Source organism: Rattus rattus, chromosome 12 (genome assembly GCF_011064425.1).
Source record: "Rattus rattus isolate New Zealand chromosome 12, Rrattus_CSIRO_v1, whole genome shotgun sequence".
In the NCBI taxonomy this organism is placed as follows: Eukaryota; Metazoa; Chordata; class Mammalia; order Rodentia; family Muridae; genus Rattus; species Rattus rattus.
This window is the reverse complement of record NC_046165.1, coordinates 26,428,563-26,445,589: the sequence shown is the minus strand read 5'-3', so window position 1 is coordinate 26,445,589 and position 17,027 is coordinate 26,428,563. Positions and strand designations below refer to the sequence as shown.

Below are 17,027 nucleotides of genomic sequence, written 5' to 3'. Positions count from 1 at the left end.
GGCATCATTGAGAAGCTTCCTATATAGGATCTGAAATTTGCCTTTAGGGAAAACAAAAAACATGCTTATTGTTAACACTTCTTGTCCTTCACATGCCCATTAGGAAAGATTAATTTCTTGTCACAAAAGCAAATGCAGAGTGAAATATTCAGTATTTTGGTAAGGAAAATACCAGCAAAATGTAGTAGTATTGACAGTCTTTGAAGCAAATAAGAATATTTAGCATTATGTTCTCATTTTTGCTTCTGTATTATGAATGTGCTTTTCATGGGCTCTTCCATTATTTATTTGGCCAATATGTGCCTAGATCTAATAAAATCATCCTTAGTCTTCAAGCATTTCCGTGTTTGCCTCCGCTGAGGTCCCTTGCCTCATCAGAACATTCAAAAGCCCTCTCTTATTTTCTGTAAGTAATACGTGTGATCATTGAAAATGTAATTATTAGGTACCTGCTTTTCTTCAAGGCAGTGGACTGTGGATGCTGATTGGGGGGGGGGGATGAGTTCCTCATCTTCAGGAGCTCATATTCTTCCCGAGAGGGAGGGAAGAATCTTGTATTTAAATAATTTTGATTCAAATTGTAATATGCAATGTCCCGTACAAAGATGTAATCTGTTTGCCAAAGGATCATAGGCAAGGGGATGCGATTTCCATCTTCAGGAAGGAAAGATAGCAGTGGAAACATTAAAAGGAGATTCCAAGCCACTTCCCAGACAGTATGAAAAGAAATGGAACCATGGAAATTATCGATGTGTATAGTATTGCGTCATTAAACTGACATAACTCAAATAGCAAGAAAAACACAGATCGCGGCTCCTGGACTGAGTGCCTAGCATTAGATTCTGGAGGCCTTTGGAATGAGAGCAAGGGGCTTATTTGCAGATGTATCTGGCTTGTAAATCAATATGGATCCCCTCCTGCTTATTGATATGATGTATGTCTCCAGCTACTTGGTCTTATTCTTCATTGTGATCCTTCTGGCTTTTTAACTGATGATTTGCTTGGGATCAATCGACAGGCATCTGATGGTCTCCATTCTCCCTGAGTGAACCCTTCCATTGCTATCACTTTGATGCTAGGACTAATGGGTAAACATACATCTACAGCCCAGATCTTCCTCTGGGATGCAGACAGATTGATGCCCCTCTAACAGACATCCCTGCTTAGATGTCCTATAATAATCTAAGACTCAGCTTATCCAAATCTGAACTCAGCATCTGCCCCATTAAAACTGATTTCTTTTTTCACTTGTTCAGCAAAATGGCACTGGACTGACAAAGTCAAAAGTCCGCAACTTGGATGTATCTTTTCCTCTTTTGTATACTCAAATATCATCTCTGTGAAGCTATGTTTTTTTGTTCTTGTCTATGTCCTACTCTTGTTTCCAATCCTTCTTTATCTCTTCTTCGTTTAACTGTTGCAGCTCTCCAACATCTTCAAAAAACTACCTCCAGCTCCAGTCTAGAGTCTAAATTGATTTCACAAGTTTTTTTCTAGTATACACGTTGGTTCATATATTATGTTTGCTTAAAAATATAGTCGCCTCCTTATTGGATTCACAATCCATGGCCTAAGAACAGACTGTGATGCTTGACCCTAACCTTTCCCCAGTTTGCTGTTTTATTCCAACATCTGTGTATTATTTTATATGGGGTTCTACTGAAGGTCTTTCATCCTCTTTAATTTTTTTCTTTTTCATTTGAAGGGAGATCACATTTTGCATCAACAGCACAACTTTGAATTCATTGCACTCATACCATAGCCTCCCACATACTAGGATTACAGACTGTGTTCCACCATACTGATCTGAGCAGTGGGTGGCTTGGGTCTCTTGTTACACCCTTTTTGGAGAAGGCTGCCACTGTTAATTTTCTACCCCAGTTCATCCTCCCCTTCATATTACCTCGCTGAGTCCTCATCATTCGTCTATGTCACCATTTCAAGCTTCACGTTTCTGTGTGAGGATAGTCCACAGTTAATGGGAACAACACTACCATCGCTCTACCAACTCTAATCCCAGTCTCTGTGAATGTCTCACATTCAGAACATGAGGGCGGACAAATAAGTCAGTGTGGTACTCGCATTTTTATATTTAAAATAGATTTTGATCTATTTGTAAATCCACTTGCCCCTGACTCCTCAAATAAAGTGCCTTGACAGTTTGAGTGAACAAAAGCCTAGAAAATTAAGAAAGAAGAAAAGACAGACAGAGGCAGGAGAGGAAGAGAGGAAGGGGAGAGAGAGAAAGAGAGGAAGAGAGAGAGAGAGAGAGAGAGAGAGAGAGAGATATGTGCACACGCACACACACACACACACACACACACACACACAATTTTGAATGTGGAGAAGATATGAAGATAATTATACCCATACACCTAAAGCAGAAAGAGGGGGCTATTCTTTTGGGAACGGTCATGGAGAAAATGGGAAAGGAAAGGACAGTTCAAAGATTTGAACTTTTAGCCCTTTGACTTGTTTGCTTTTAAAGAAAATGAAACTACTAAGGAGTACTTCATTATCCAGGCCACAGGAGCTGTCCTCACAACTTTCACTTGGAAACAGAAGTCGGGCTACCACTAAGTAGGAACACTTTAATTCACGCTGTGATTAGAATAAACCCAGTGGGCTCCTTTCACCGCAGATATCTCCTGCCCAATCTATCACATTGCTTCAAATTCCACCAATAGAGATTTATTGCTCTCAGACTTGATGCTTGAAGTTCTTTTAAAGCCTTCCATTAAAATGCAAATACCCTTGGTGTTGGTAACACCCTGAGGCCATCAACTAACACCCTACTGGGGATTACTTTACAATTATGTGAGGAGGCAGCCTTGAGACACTGAGGCAAAGAACAGAGCAAATGGTTTTTAAAAAAGGAGAGAATGATGTTAAGTTTCCCTAAGTGCTAGACGACTGGTGGCCCACTCTGTGAGTCAGGTAGAACTTCCAGGAAGGAAATAGAAAAAGGTATGTACTAACAAGATTGTCACTGTTTCGTCGTTATTTACATCAGAGTTCATTTCTTGAGAAGTTTACATTGTACTCGTGACATTTTGAGCACTAACTTCTGGAGATCATTGATTTCTGTAGTACTCTTAGAAACAAAACCTTATTGCAAATACTCAGTACTCAACTTCTTTCAACAGAGTTTTAAGAAACTTCCAAATTAAAAAAAAATATGCTAACCTGAAGGCCAAAAGTACACATGCTTTGATATTGTACCTGTGCGTGGGCTCTATTGATTTACCAGATAGTGTAATCTTAATCAAATTGCATAACTGCACAGAACAGCTAATTAAATTATCTTATTGTTAAGTAAACTCTGTGTATGCTTTTTAAAAGATCAGTTATTCTTGAAAGAAGAACAAACAAACAAACAAAAACCCTAAGCTGAACAAAGGAAGCAATTAGAAAAAGCGCTCAATTTAGAGTAACTGTGCTTTAATGGCAACTGCACTCATCCTAACCTTATATGCGATGCACAACTATACAGAAAAAAGAAAAGTATGAAGAACTGCTGTACATTTCATCAATAGGAGAATGTTGTTTAAATAAGTGCCCTTAGGAGCTTGGATGACATCCTAACCAAAGACTTCCTCCTTGTTTCTCTTAGCTTCACCCACACCTGAGCCACATCCCAGAGTTTGGTATTTTTAACCATTTACATTAGAAGAGGAGGCAAGGCTATAAAGAAGTTCACTTCCACACAACTCTGAATATTTAGAAACACTTGTTGTTGTTGTCGTTGTTGTTGCTGCTGTTGTTGTTGTCCTCGTTGTTTTCAGCTCTGAATGAGACAACTTCCTTCTGCAGACCAATCACTTTGGGAAACATACTCTCATTAGTTTTTGTCACTAAATCAAAGTCTCAATACGCCTCTCTCCCAGAATAGTATAAGGTTTAGAGACATTTCACTGTCCATTTGTTTCCAGGGCTACAGGTCATAAGGCCTAACTGCAGGGTATCCATAACACATTTATGATGTTTATTCAAGGAGAGTCAAAATTCAACTTCAGACAAAGAAAGGCAAGACGAAGTGACATGCAGCTGAGTGAGAGGGGGTGGGGGTGGGGTGAAGGGGGTGAAGTGTACTTTACAAGTTTTCCAGACACCAAACATCCAAGGACAGCCTGCTGGTATCCCTCTCACCTCTTTTGAGAAATGATGGTGATGATTTGTAAATACAAAAGAAGACCCCAATACTCTCAACCCTTCATTTACACACAGCCCAGTGCAGGCAAAGGCTAGATCTGACAGAATCCCAGGGCCAATCCCAGTCATGCTCTCTCCTTGAAATACAAGTTAAAATTACATCATGTAGAGATAATGGCATAGCGGAAAAGTACATGGGAGAAAACAAATATTGAGATGCACCCTCAAATACACTTACTGAGAGTAAAGTAACCCACTAATCGACAAGACGTATTTTCCCTCTTGAATTTATTTATAAAAGAACTTCTATTCTTTATACTGTATAACTTAAATATTTTTCTAGTGAGTCTGTAGAACCAATATAAAGTAGATTTTGATGTTTATCATATATTATTGGAATTGCAATCTCTTTATAACACAAATATGAATTTCAAATTTAGACTGCTGTTAAATAACCACACTATATTAACATAATAATCTGTACATTTTATATTTCGATCAATTGTAATCTCAAATATATATTCTTCTTAATGGTTTGCCAGCTTTACTTGAAGACTATTATACAGTCATAAACTTACTGGATGACAATATGGAGTAGTGCTTGTATACTAAGTAAAATAAAATAGCAAAGACATACTTGCAAGTGGACATATTGTAGTACAAAAGAGAAAGCAGCTGTAGATGACTGTTATTCCAGGATCCTGTTCTCATATATCAAATTTAATTTGATCTATTTTCAAAATACATCAAACTATTCTCTTTGGCAGAAGTCATTCCAACATTTTGAGAGTCCTTTCTCCAAACATTTTGATTTGATTTTAATATAGTATACTAAATATGATGACATAGGAATTCTGTCTTTGTTTCTTTCAGACATGGCACTGAGTTCATTCTGTTAACTGATTTTTAAATATCTATAAGACTATTTTGAGATAGATATATACTCATTATGTTGTGATTACATCATATATTTTGAGATGATTACTACTTAACATATTATATTTATTATTTAAAGTTTGGCAATCTAATCCTAGCTATTGTGTAGCTAGTCAACTGAATTCCGAATGATGGACACTGCTATTTCCCTTATTTGTAAGAATATTGACACATTGAGGGGTGAAAGGCGTTAATTTATTAAAGAATCATTATGTGAAATACCAAATATACATCACGTAATTTAATATTCACAGTAACTCCATGTCATATACCAGACCCATTTTACAAATAAATTGAATGGTTCTTCGTGAAAGAATAACGAACCTAAATGCTGGGGTTACACACTTCTAATTCTTGTACTGTTTAAGGAAAATCAAAGTTAAAAGTCAACATGGCCTATAGGAAGACTTTGACCTATGCAAAGATCGGGGTGGGGAGAGAGAGAGAGAGAGAGAGAGAGAGAGAGAGAGAGAGAGAGAGAGAGAGAGAGAGAGAGAAATAAACCAATAAGGAAAACCTTCAGTGCCTCATATCAACAGTGTAGCAGAGCTGAATGAAACTAGGTCTTTTGAAATATTGATACAACTATTTCACCTCTAATGTAATTTGCATCATAATCACTAATATGTGGAACATTTCAGAACTTTGTCATTGTGGGTACATTTTCAGGACACAACTCTTCATCTGTATACGATATACTTCTTTAAAAACAAGACAGCCTCTCTTCTCACTTCTTTGAACTAGCTATCTGCTACTTCTTGGACTACTATCCAATAAGATCTCCTATCTCATAGTCTCCCCCGCTGCCTTGCACTACGCCAGTTGATTCATTTTAAATACCCTGCTGTATTTTCACAAATACTGTGTTTATTTGTTTATGGATCATTGTACGTGCTGGTAGTTTTCATAAAGATTAAGCTTTAGAGTCTCTCCTTCAGCTCTACAGCATAAGTATATAAGCACAACATCTCAGATAAAGGAGGAAATTAATGAATTAAATGAAAAAAATAAGAACGAAGAATTCTAGGGAGGAATGGATGGTCATAATTATGGTCACCTCAATCGAAATTGTTTTAGTAATTATTTACAAAGTCCCAATCTGGCAGCATGACATGTCATATGATATCATCATGCATATGATGGTGAAGGGGAAGCCTGTTAATGCTTTCAGAGCATTACTCTTATCTCTAACTGAAGACTTGGTTCTATATTTGCTCTTTAAACTTCCGTGGTTGGGCAGAAAAGAACCCACACTGCTTTAAACTGATGGGAAGCTAGGAAGATGAAAATCACTAATTAAGACATTCGATGTGCAAATCTTTGAATTTAGTTTATGTTAGATACATATACTTAGAATTTTATTTCAAAATTTTGTACTGAAGTATATATTTATAATAACAACATGTATGTAGCATCAAATATAAACAAACTTTGCTTATCAGCTTCTTGGTTATTTTTTGAGAATGGATCTCACTGTGTAGCTCTGGCTGTCCTGGAACTCACCACATACAACAAGTTGCCCTGGAGCTGACAGGGATTTGGCTGCCTCTGCCTCCTGAATACTGAGTAAAAGGCATGCATCCACACCTGACTTACAGGATTGTTCTTGAACATGGGAGCTAAATTTCTTCCTACAATGCAGGCAAAACTAGCTTTCTATGTGAAGATACACAGCCATGATCATACACAACCTAACTAGCAACCATAACAACCAAGACTAGCTGCATAGTCAGCAAAAATTATGCAAAATGCATTTGTCTCTGCACTTAAACATTACCGGTCATCCTCAGTTTCTTAACTGCTTCTCAATTCTTATCAATGGAAGGTTCATTGAGGTTGCTTTGGACCGCAAAGGGGTTTACTCACCAACACAAGAGCACACATGGAACGACCCATGGCTCCAGCCACATATGTAACAGAGGATGGCCTTGTTGGGCATCAGTGGGAGGAAAGGCCCTTGGTTCTGTGAAGACTTGATGCCCAGTGTAGGGGCCAGGGCAAGGAAAAACGGAGGGAGTGGTGGGTTGGTGGGGGAGCACCCTCATAAAAGCAGGGAGGGGAGAATGAGATAGAGGGTTTCTGGAGAGGAAACCAAGAAAGGGGATGACATTAGAAATGTAAATAAAGAAAATATCAAATGGAGGAAAACATACTCATTGGAGAAAAGGAGTGCTAGGAACTGTACCCTGTGCTTCAAATTTTTACCACATGGACAGCTTCATCAAAACAATGTCTTTAAATAAACAGAAATAAAACCATTAAATTCCACATTCTAGTCCGTATGACAGCATCCCTCTTTTTTAAACATCAAAGGAGGCAAAAATATGTAGATGCTAAGATGAAATAATTTGCATCTACATTTTTTGGAAAAATGTAAAATAACGTCTCAACTTTAAAAGGATTGTAAATAGCACAGCATTTTCATATAAACTTCCATTTTATGATAGTAAATTAAAATGAGAACTCTGTAGCATGCTTGTAACAAAGTTTCTTACAAAATGATTTGCAAGTTAGTTACTACGAGTTCGTTTCTTGATTAGCTTAAAGTACCGTGGAAGAGGAAGAAAGAAAGTAATTTGGGGCTTCTATCAACATCAAGCTACTTGGGCAAGCTTAGCAAACAACATCAGTAAGTACTTTTCATCCTATTTATTTACAAGAGTTTCTTTGGAACAATATACTTCTAAAAGCAATTACTTTAAATTTATTTTTGTCTATGTTGATGCAGAAAATATTGTCACACAAAAGGTAGCATTGAATTTGTATAATAGCAGAGATTTACAGAGGAGCGGTGTTGAGAAGGAAGCATTAGAATAGTCACTAGCATCTTTCCTCAAACACATGATAATAATTATCTTAGAAAAGGTGGTGCTGACAACAGCAGAAATGATGCTACCCAATAGAAAGTTAATTTTATTTTAAAGGATTAAGCCATAAATTACTTCTTTAAAATTAGCAAGGAAAGAAAAGAAACAGAGCCCTTCTAAAGTCAGTTTAATCAATTCACAAGAATTTTTGCACAAGAGAAAAAAATTATTAGACCATAACATTTCAAGGGATTATGTGAGAATCATATTGAAGAGCCACTCTTACTCAGGAACTAATTAGTGATCTGTGGGGCCGCCTTTTCAAATACCTATCGCATCACCTGTATTCCAGTGTATTTACTGCCATCTCGGTCGGCATCTTCGAACACTTCATGGGGAGAGTTTCCACATTGCTATAACGCTCTTTTATTTTTTTTTTAAATCACTTTTAAATAATCCCTTAATTTTCTTAGGCCACTCTAAGACATTTAATAAATTAACTTTTGCTAATTAATGCTATTTTTGCTTTGAGGAAAAGAAGTGTCATTTTTCCCAGGTAGCCTTAACTTGGGAACTGAAGAAGTCCTGCTTCTGTCACCTAAGGGTTGAGAGTGCAGGCAGTTGCCACATTGCCTGATTAGCAAGAGCATTTCATTATTTAGCTACCCCTGCCTTGACCCTACCACACATTCAAATGGAACAATGATAAAATCCGATATTTTGATCATGCATCTTCTGCCATGCCTTTTACTTTGGGCTCGCTCTACGACTTCCTGTGAGAAAATATGTGAGTAAAGATGACCAACATGGGGCAGAAGTTTGACATCCCACGAGTGAATTTGTCCCCTCCTCATTTTATATTCTTTTCCTGAAAATATGTGCACTTAACTATCACTATAGAGCTAAAGAGACCAGCTGTCTTCAAGTAATAGGGGATTACTAAACAATAAAGGTTTATTGTTGCTAGTTTTGGGGATTCAGAAGTCATTTACCCTTCAGGTAGAGCTGACTGTCCTCATAAGTATTACAAGTGCTGTAACTATTCAGAATATCTAACTATGTATATGCCAGAACTTAACTGAGAATGTAGATCAGCAGAAGTAAACAAATGGTATGAAAAGAAAGCCAAAGTCTTCAACTGTTGCAGAGAAGTTCAATAGAGTAGACCTGAAAAATGGTTAACCCACAAGCAGATCTTTGCTAATTTAGTCTGTAGGGAAGGCGAACAGGGCAGGAATATGAACTTCAGATCATAGAATGTGTTATGCGATATGTACAAGTTAAGACATGAATGAGCGAATAAATGCTACCTAAAGACCGAATCGCATTATCATCTGACACCCTGAGCAATTAGGCTAAGTATGAAAGAGGAAAACGTTCAGCCCTGAAATTAAGCAAAATGATATTAAAAATTACTGAGTTTAACACAATTGTTAAAAAATCTTCCAATTCACGTAAGGGTGGCATGTAATTGTTTCAAAAAAGAAAATTTTGTTACTGAAAAGCGAAAATACATTTACTACCATGAGGTTTATTTGTTTCTCAAATACAGTGCAACAATTTGTCTGACACACTTTGATTAACATAATTCATGTGTAGTATTGAAAAGCCCGTATGTACATAAGTATCTATACACATATGTATCCATGTATTTAGGATTAAACTGAGTAGTATGGAAGAACTATCTAGTGTCTTAGAAGTTCCTAATGCTATTGTCGAAGGATTTTTTTAAGCGTTAAAGTTCAAATTCTTCCAGTCACAATGGTTTATGTTGAGATCTGTGCCCTTTTTTCATACAGTGACTTCGGACTGGGACCAAGAGTAAAGTATAAGAACGAAGAGGAGAAAATGTTGTTCATGTATCTCAGCTCAGGGAGCACAACTGCATTACTTAAGCTTCCTGGTAGCCTTTGGCTCATTTGAAGAAAGAAGCTTATTTTAATATATATAAAAAACCCTTCTTCTAGAAAGTTCACGAGGACTGCTGAAGTATGTGGAAGACAGTGGTTTACACAATCATTTAAAAATCATTAAGCATCATTAATAATGAATTTATTACAGAAGGATTACTATGCAATTTGAATTCTTCTATCCCACACCGCCTAATTCTGTAAGTGACTGCATAGGTTTCTAAGGAATTGACTAACTGCAGAGACACTGGCTACCTCGGTTCTTAACAGAAACCCAGTAAAAGCTTTTTTTTTTTTTTTTTTTTTTGCTAAGTGTCCAAAAGACCCCAGCACCACCATTTCCATGTACAAATCAAATTATTATTTTCTTTAAAAAATGAAGTATACCCAATATTCTCTCCTCTCGGCTTGCTACAATTTCTTCTCGATTAAGCATCAAGCAGTAGGATGTCATTACAATCATTACTTATTTTATTTCTCTTTGAGACAAAGACTCATGAGAAAAGGCTGGCTTTGAACTCAAGTGTAGCTGAGTATTGGTGAAACATTTCTGCTCCAAGAGCTGGGATTTCGGGTGCTTACCACCACATCCAGTAAATGATGGATTTATTCAGGGCTTCACAGGCCATAGTTTCTAGTCCCCCATCTCTTTTCACCATAGCCACCCTTCTCGATACTAACAGTAAGAACTCTCTCTATACCTGTTCTTGGGCCGTAATGTGCATACACGTGGAGGTCAGAGGATATGAAACGGGCATTGCTTCTCTCCTTATGCATGTGTGTTCTCGGGATGAAACGCAGGCTGGCTGGTTGGCAAGAGCGTCTTCACTCACTGAGACAAAGAATGTACTACTTTCTTCTGTGAATATTCCCCTCAGACAGAACCATAAATCACTCCAGAATTTTTAAGTGGCATTCTACAAAGAGCGTTTTCCTTCCTGATTAAAGTTCCTAAAAAGGTCGAAATGAATATTGTATATGTGTCTAAACCCTTCTTAAATTTATTGATTCATTATTGATGAAATTGACTGAGTAAACATTTTTCTCATCTGTACAATGATGAAAACACGGTTTAGTAAGTTTCTGTAGTTAAAATTCTAATAAACTGCCTATTTGCAAATATTCAGATGGGAAATAGTCAAAACAGTAGGACATAATTTCCCGATTCATCTGTTCTTTAATTTTTAGTATCAGAATTTTGGAAACATGTGATGTGGTTCTCTGGATCTCTTCCATCATTACACTCTGGCAAAACACAAAAATGAAATTAATTTCCTCGAAGTTATGAATTATAGTATTTTCTTTATGATTTCATCTGCTAAACACTTTCCAGGGAACACCTTTACTTAGCTATGGTAGTTTTCTTCAACTTCACAACGTTATTCTAAGCAAACTATGAATTTTTAACATGCTTGCCCATTGTCGAATCGCATGATAGCGCTTTTCCTCTGAGGCTGGTGATATGGCTCAGGGCGTGCAGGTTGTGCAACTACTAGGATCTGCGTTTAGAAGTCCATCATCCATGGACCCATGGTACGTCCATGCATTTTACTGAAGCTCCAGGGCTCTGGAAGCCAGAGATAGATGGATGCTGGGTAGGTCTGGCAGCCAGCCTATCAACAGAGTCAGTGAGAAAGTCTGTCTAAAGGGAGAAGGAGTAGAGAATGATGTAACAGGACATCTAGTTACTTCCTCCAGTCTCCTCATGCATGGTGCACAGGAGAATGTGCACTCCTGTACACATATGCCTGCCAGCCAGCCCACACACATCTCTGCAAACACAATTCCCTCTTACATTAAAATCAACCGGATACTGTACACCCTCTAGCACTCCCTTGACCTCTATTACCAACTAATTCTAACACTTACGATGAGACTGGTTACTTAAATTGTTTCAAACGGCTTTTTGATAAATGCTAGTTTTTTTACTGTGGTATTTGTTAAAAGTGCTTTTCCATAAGATGTTTCTGACCTACCGATTGGTTTTCTAAATTCTTTACTTCTCACAGATATTCCTCTAAATGCAATTCCCATTCAGTCATAGATCAATACAATCACATAGACTCAGTACAATCTAGTGATTATCTATTGTCTTCGGGAATTTTACTAGATTAAAAACTTTGAAAAAGTTTTAAGCCGTGCTGTAATGCCATTTGGGGAAGTGACAGCTTTGTGATAACAAACATAGACAGATATTGATACAGATTGCATTGAAGAAACACACATTATAGGCATGAATTACACAGGGCACGAGCACTTCTTGAAAAGAATGAGGAAAGTATGCAATCTACATTAGTACAGGACGTATTTGCTATACAGACTCGAACTGAATCGAATGCTTGGCTGTCACTCTATTGAATTCTTACCCTTTTTGCAAAATAAGGGATTTAGGACTGGGGTATGACTTAGAGGTATCAGAGTTACCTACAATGCCTGGGGCCTCATCATATTAAAAAAATACATTAAATCTAAATACAAATAAATCAAAACAAGGAGTCCTGTGGCTATTTATGTTGTGTCTCCTTGGTCCTAAAAGAAATTTGCTTTTGTTATGGTCTAAAGCAGACAAGAGATCAGGACAATAGAAGAGTTATCTCTAAGCTACTCAGAATATGTGAGATTTAGTTTGGGTCCTGGAGAACAATTGGAATTTAGCAGGTGGAAGAAGGGGGAGTTCATTCCCTAAGAAGAAAAGTTTCATAAAGATATAAAATAAGGTGTACAGAGAAATAATAATTAGGTTCTCCTATCTAAGTTAAATAAAGTTAGAAGAGTGCTTAATAATCAGATTTTCCTGATGAAAGGTATTATTTGTGGTCAAAAGTGGTAACTTCCAACAGGAAAGTGAAATAAATTGTAAATTAATATAAACGTGAAGCTACACAGAAATGTTGAAGGATGGGAACTTTTCCTGATTAATAATGAGAAAAATCTAGATTTTTTTAAATGAAGGAAAGCTGCCAAATAGCTATAATCTGAGCTTTCAGAGAGTAAAGATGGTAAGATGAGAACTTCAAGTCATCCTCAACTTTATAGCAAATCCCAAGCCAAAATCTCACGAATTCAAATCACAGATGACTAAAAATCACTTGAGCAGGGACAGATATTTCCTTTCCTTCTGTTATTCAGTGGACAGTGTCGCTTGACAACCATTTACACAGCCCTTGCCCTGCAACAGGCAAAACAAGTCCGTGAGTACGTAAGCCACACGTCATTGCATGACCATCTCCAGACTTTGTAAGCGGTCTCAGGAAAAAGAATCTCCATAAGATGCAAGCGGATGACATTAATAATTGTATATGAGTAAATACATTATCTATTTAAAATATACCTTCATGATTACATGAATATTTATTATTTGCAAAACAAACAGTCTACTTAAAACTGGTATCAAACTTTTATAGTGTTTGGAAGAATTCATTTACAGAAGAAATTTCAGAAACTTTTAGAGTTTGTTTCTGGAAAACTCGTATTTTTTTTTTTTGTCCTTAGTGCATATTACAGTTTTTCAGCAAATTAGAACATGGCAAAGAGATCAAATGCACCCTGGTGGGTTATTCTATGTGAAAGTAAATATGTGTGTCCTTTTGTGAATGGACGTAATGGTTCCAAGGACATGACTTCAAGGCTATTGAAGTTAAGCAAAATATATTTAGTCAGACACTAGGCTGAGTTTCTGAAAACATGTAAAGATTTATCGCTAAATCTTCATGGACTGGGAAAATCTGGCCAATAATAAATTCAGAATACACAGCAATAAAGAACAGAAAAATAACATTAAAAATAAGTACCAACCCTTAAACTGTAATAAGGGATGTAGATGAGATATGAAAAAAATAGTTTTCTCCCTCATTAGAGCAGTTAAACATTAGAATGGGCCACCAGGGAAGACCTCTGTGCACTCCTCTCTGGAAGACTTAACACTGGAGAGGAACTCATTTATGGTGAAGGGTGGAGGCACACGCTTCCTGCGGGAAGGGAAGGGATAGGTGACCTCAGAATTCATAAGTCATACTATGCTTCTCTTCTCCTGCCTCATTTAGTTATCCATCAGCTTTCATCTAATTCAAAGGCATCATTAACAGTATTGAACTTTCTACAAGTTAGCTCTCTTCCGATTTAATGTGCATAATTTATGTGTTACCAAAGCAATCTGCCAAAATGAAAAGAAAAAAAAAAGAACTTTCTGATGCAGAAAGCACTAAAAACTTAAGATTCAGATGTATTATTTCAGAAAAAATATTTGTAAAAGCGGGTGCTTATACAAAGTATGACACGTGTATCATTTTGGTGAACATAAAAGGCATGATAAAATTTATGAGCAATGATTTTGAATATTTCCTCCTCTATTCTGGTCATATAGACAAGTAAACAGTTGACCCTTCAGTTTCCTTCCCAACATTCCAACCATGGAAAATTACATTTTTATACTCCACATAGGTAAAATTTCAAGGCCAAAATTATGCCAGTCAAAAGAATAAAGGTCAATAAATAATTATTAATAGAGATCACACTGCTGTCCTGATCCTGAGACCCATCTCTTCATTCTTCAAGCTAAATGCTAGCATACATTGCAAGTAGATAGTCATTTTCTGTTATGATAACAGATTTTAACGGATCTACAAAGTATATCTTAGACATATATTTAATGTCAAATTTAAAATTTTATTTCTTTATACCCTTTTCTATAAATAGTATTTTTCAGTCATAGACAGAATGAAAACCAAGCACATCTACCTGAAATTACTTTTCTTTGACTAGTAATTCACACTTAAAAATAAAATACATAGAAATGGTGAAAATAAATATCGCCAAGCAATGGTTGCATTTGAACTACACAGATAGTACACTACATTGCATATGTCACCAATAGTTTTAAAAATAAGAATAGCATAGGATTATTGCTTTGGCCATAAGATTTTGCAATCTTAGGAGATCAAATACAAAAATAAACCAAATTGTACTCATGTCCTTTAGAACGAATGGATAAATAATTTAAAAGAAAAATTTTCATGGACTTAGTAGCCTAACATTGAGGCTTTGAAACTAAATTGAATTACTTTACATATTTTCAAAACAGTCCCTTATATATTTCAACCACTTAATTTTATATAAACAAAAGTAACTGAAGAAAATTATAAATGGGAAGTCTTGAATGAAGATACTTTAGTTCTGATCTCTTCCTTCCATTATGGCAATTATTTCAGCATATCTGGTCAAAGTTAAATTATTTTATAGAAATTACTACATTTACCCTTCCAGATCAATAAACAATCCTTTCCACCATGCCCAACCACCTTATAAATTTTAATTTTTAGTGGAGAGGGAATTAATAGGCTAATCCACGTTCTTGCTGCAATGGCCTTAATGTTATTTATCTGCACCCAAAGATTACCTACAAGCAATAATAAAGCACACTTAAGTCTTGTGCATTTGCAAGCTACTGTGTGTTTTAGTTTTCTCTACTGCAATGTTCAATTGGCGAAATCAGAAAGAACTGAGTAGAAAGAGAGGGCTCAAGGAAGGAACAGGTCACAAACCCACCCCTCTTTTTTTTTTTTTTTTTTTTATCTCTGTTTTGTAACCATGGTAAAACAATAGAAGTGAACTTTGTGTGAACTTTTCTCTTTAAAGGACTGGGTCCATGTTGACCTAGCAGGGCAAGCTGGAACCTGATACTATCAACCTCAGGGCTGCTAAAGCAATCAGGTTCAACAACTATATATGTTCTCTAATGTCATTCTGCCGCAAAGCCAAGGCAAAAGCTAGCTATTTCTAGCAAAGAATGTCTTTCCATTGTTTCAGAGATTAATTCAATAGACTAAATGTGCATAAAATATGGAATGAATGGTAGCTGACAGAAATATATTATTGTTCTTTTACAATTATGTTGTGCCAAAGCACATGGATAGATAAGGTTTAATCCAAAAAAGGTACTATATAAAGCCCCACAATACATAAATGAAGAACAGATGGTTTAAATCATTACAGATCTAAGCGATCTTACATTTAAACCCAGTCATTTTATTAACTTCTCATGGAAATCTGTCTTAAAAGGTAACATTTCTGTATTTTAAAATATCATGTTTTTCTAAGGGCAATAAAGTTAGGAAGACACAATTTATTAAACCCACTAACTAGAATATGGGTTATTTCTGCATACCAAGGTGTGACGAAAAACTGAATGGATAGTTCAGCCCCAACTACATCACACCACTTGCATTTAAAGAGTATTGGAAGTCCCGTCATAAAATCAGTCTTCACAGCAGTTACATTCTAACCAAATAAATGTCATAAAAGAGGCATATCCAGAAATAATTATGGAGAGAAATATAATTTCTAATTTTCATAAATAAGCATAATATATATTAAATATGATATGTGTATACATATGCATATATCACATTTGACCTGTTCATAGCTTGTTTTAAAAAATTATACTATTAAAAGTAATAATGATGTAATAACGAGAAATTATTTTTCTGTCATTACTGATACTCATGCAATACTCTATATAGATGTTTAAAATAGATATAACATCATGGTAATACTTCATCTCCTTCAGATCACTGCTCAATGAGATGCCCAGTGTAGCTCTGAGTATTGTTCATGTGAGTTAGTTTCCATCGTGATCTCTCAGAAAAGTTACAGGCTCCAAGCTTCTATTTGAATCATGCAGATGAAACCTTTGTCATGACACCAAGACATCTCAACATATCAATAAGGAAGTTTGAAATGCATGCGTGTATGTGTGTATGCGCGCACGCACGCGCACACACACACACACACACACACACACACACACACACTCACAGAATGAAGGCTGCTGCATCAATATTCTACTTTTCTCCCATGTAATAACAAAAGAATGCCTCTTTTTAGCAACAAAATATGCATAACAGCGCTCTTTCCCCGGGTTAGCTTGAGTGAGTTCATTATGGTTCAGTGCTGTAGGTGGATGACTTATACAAAGGTTTTTATGCAGCTGCATTTTAAGGTCTAGTGTCGAGCGCATTTTTGAGGTGACCAGACCAACCACAATTGTTATAATCCTAGTTCAACACTACAACGCAGAATAAAATTCTTTAAGAAAATTGAGAATTAATAGCTCTATTTAACTCTTAAACTGGCCTTCCAAATAGTCCCGTGAAAATACCACTACACTGCAAAGAAACTGTTAACTCGGTTTTGGAGCAACCTCTAGAAAATAATACTAAGAAGC

General features: G+C 36.3%; 1 protein-coding gene across 1 annotated transcript in view; it reads right to left on the bottom strand.

Moving 5' to 3' along the window:
- The window catches only part of Dach1 (dachshund family transcription factor 1), a 365,099-nt gene that overhangs the window by 189,861 nt on the left and 158,211 nt on the right, over positions 1 to 17,027 (bottom strand). The gene's annotated exons all lie outside the window — the stretch shown is intronic.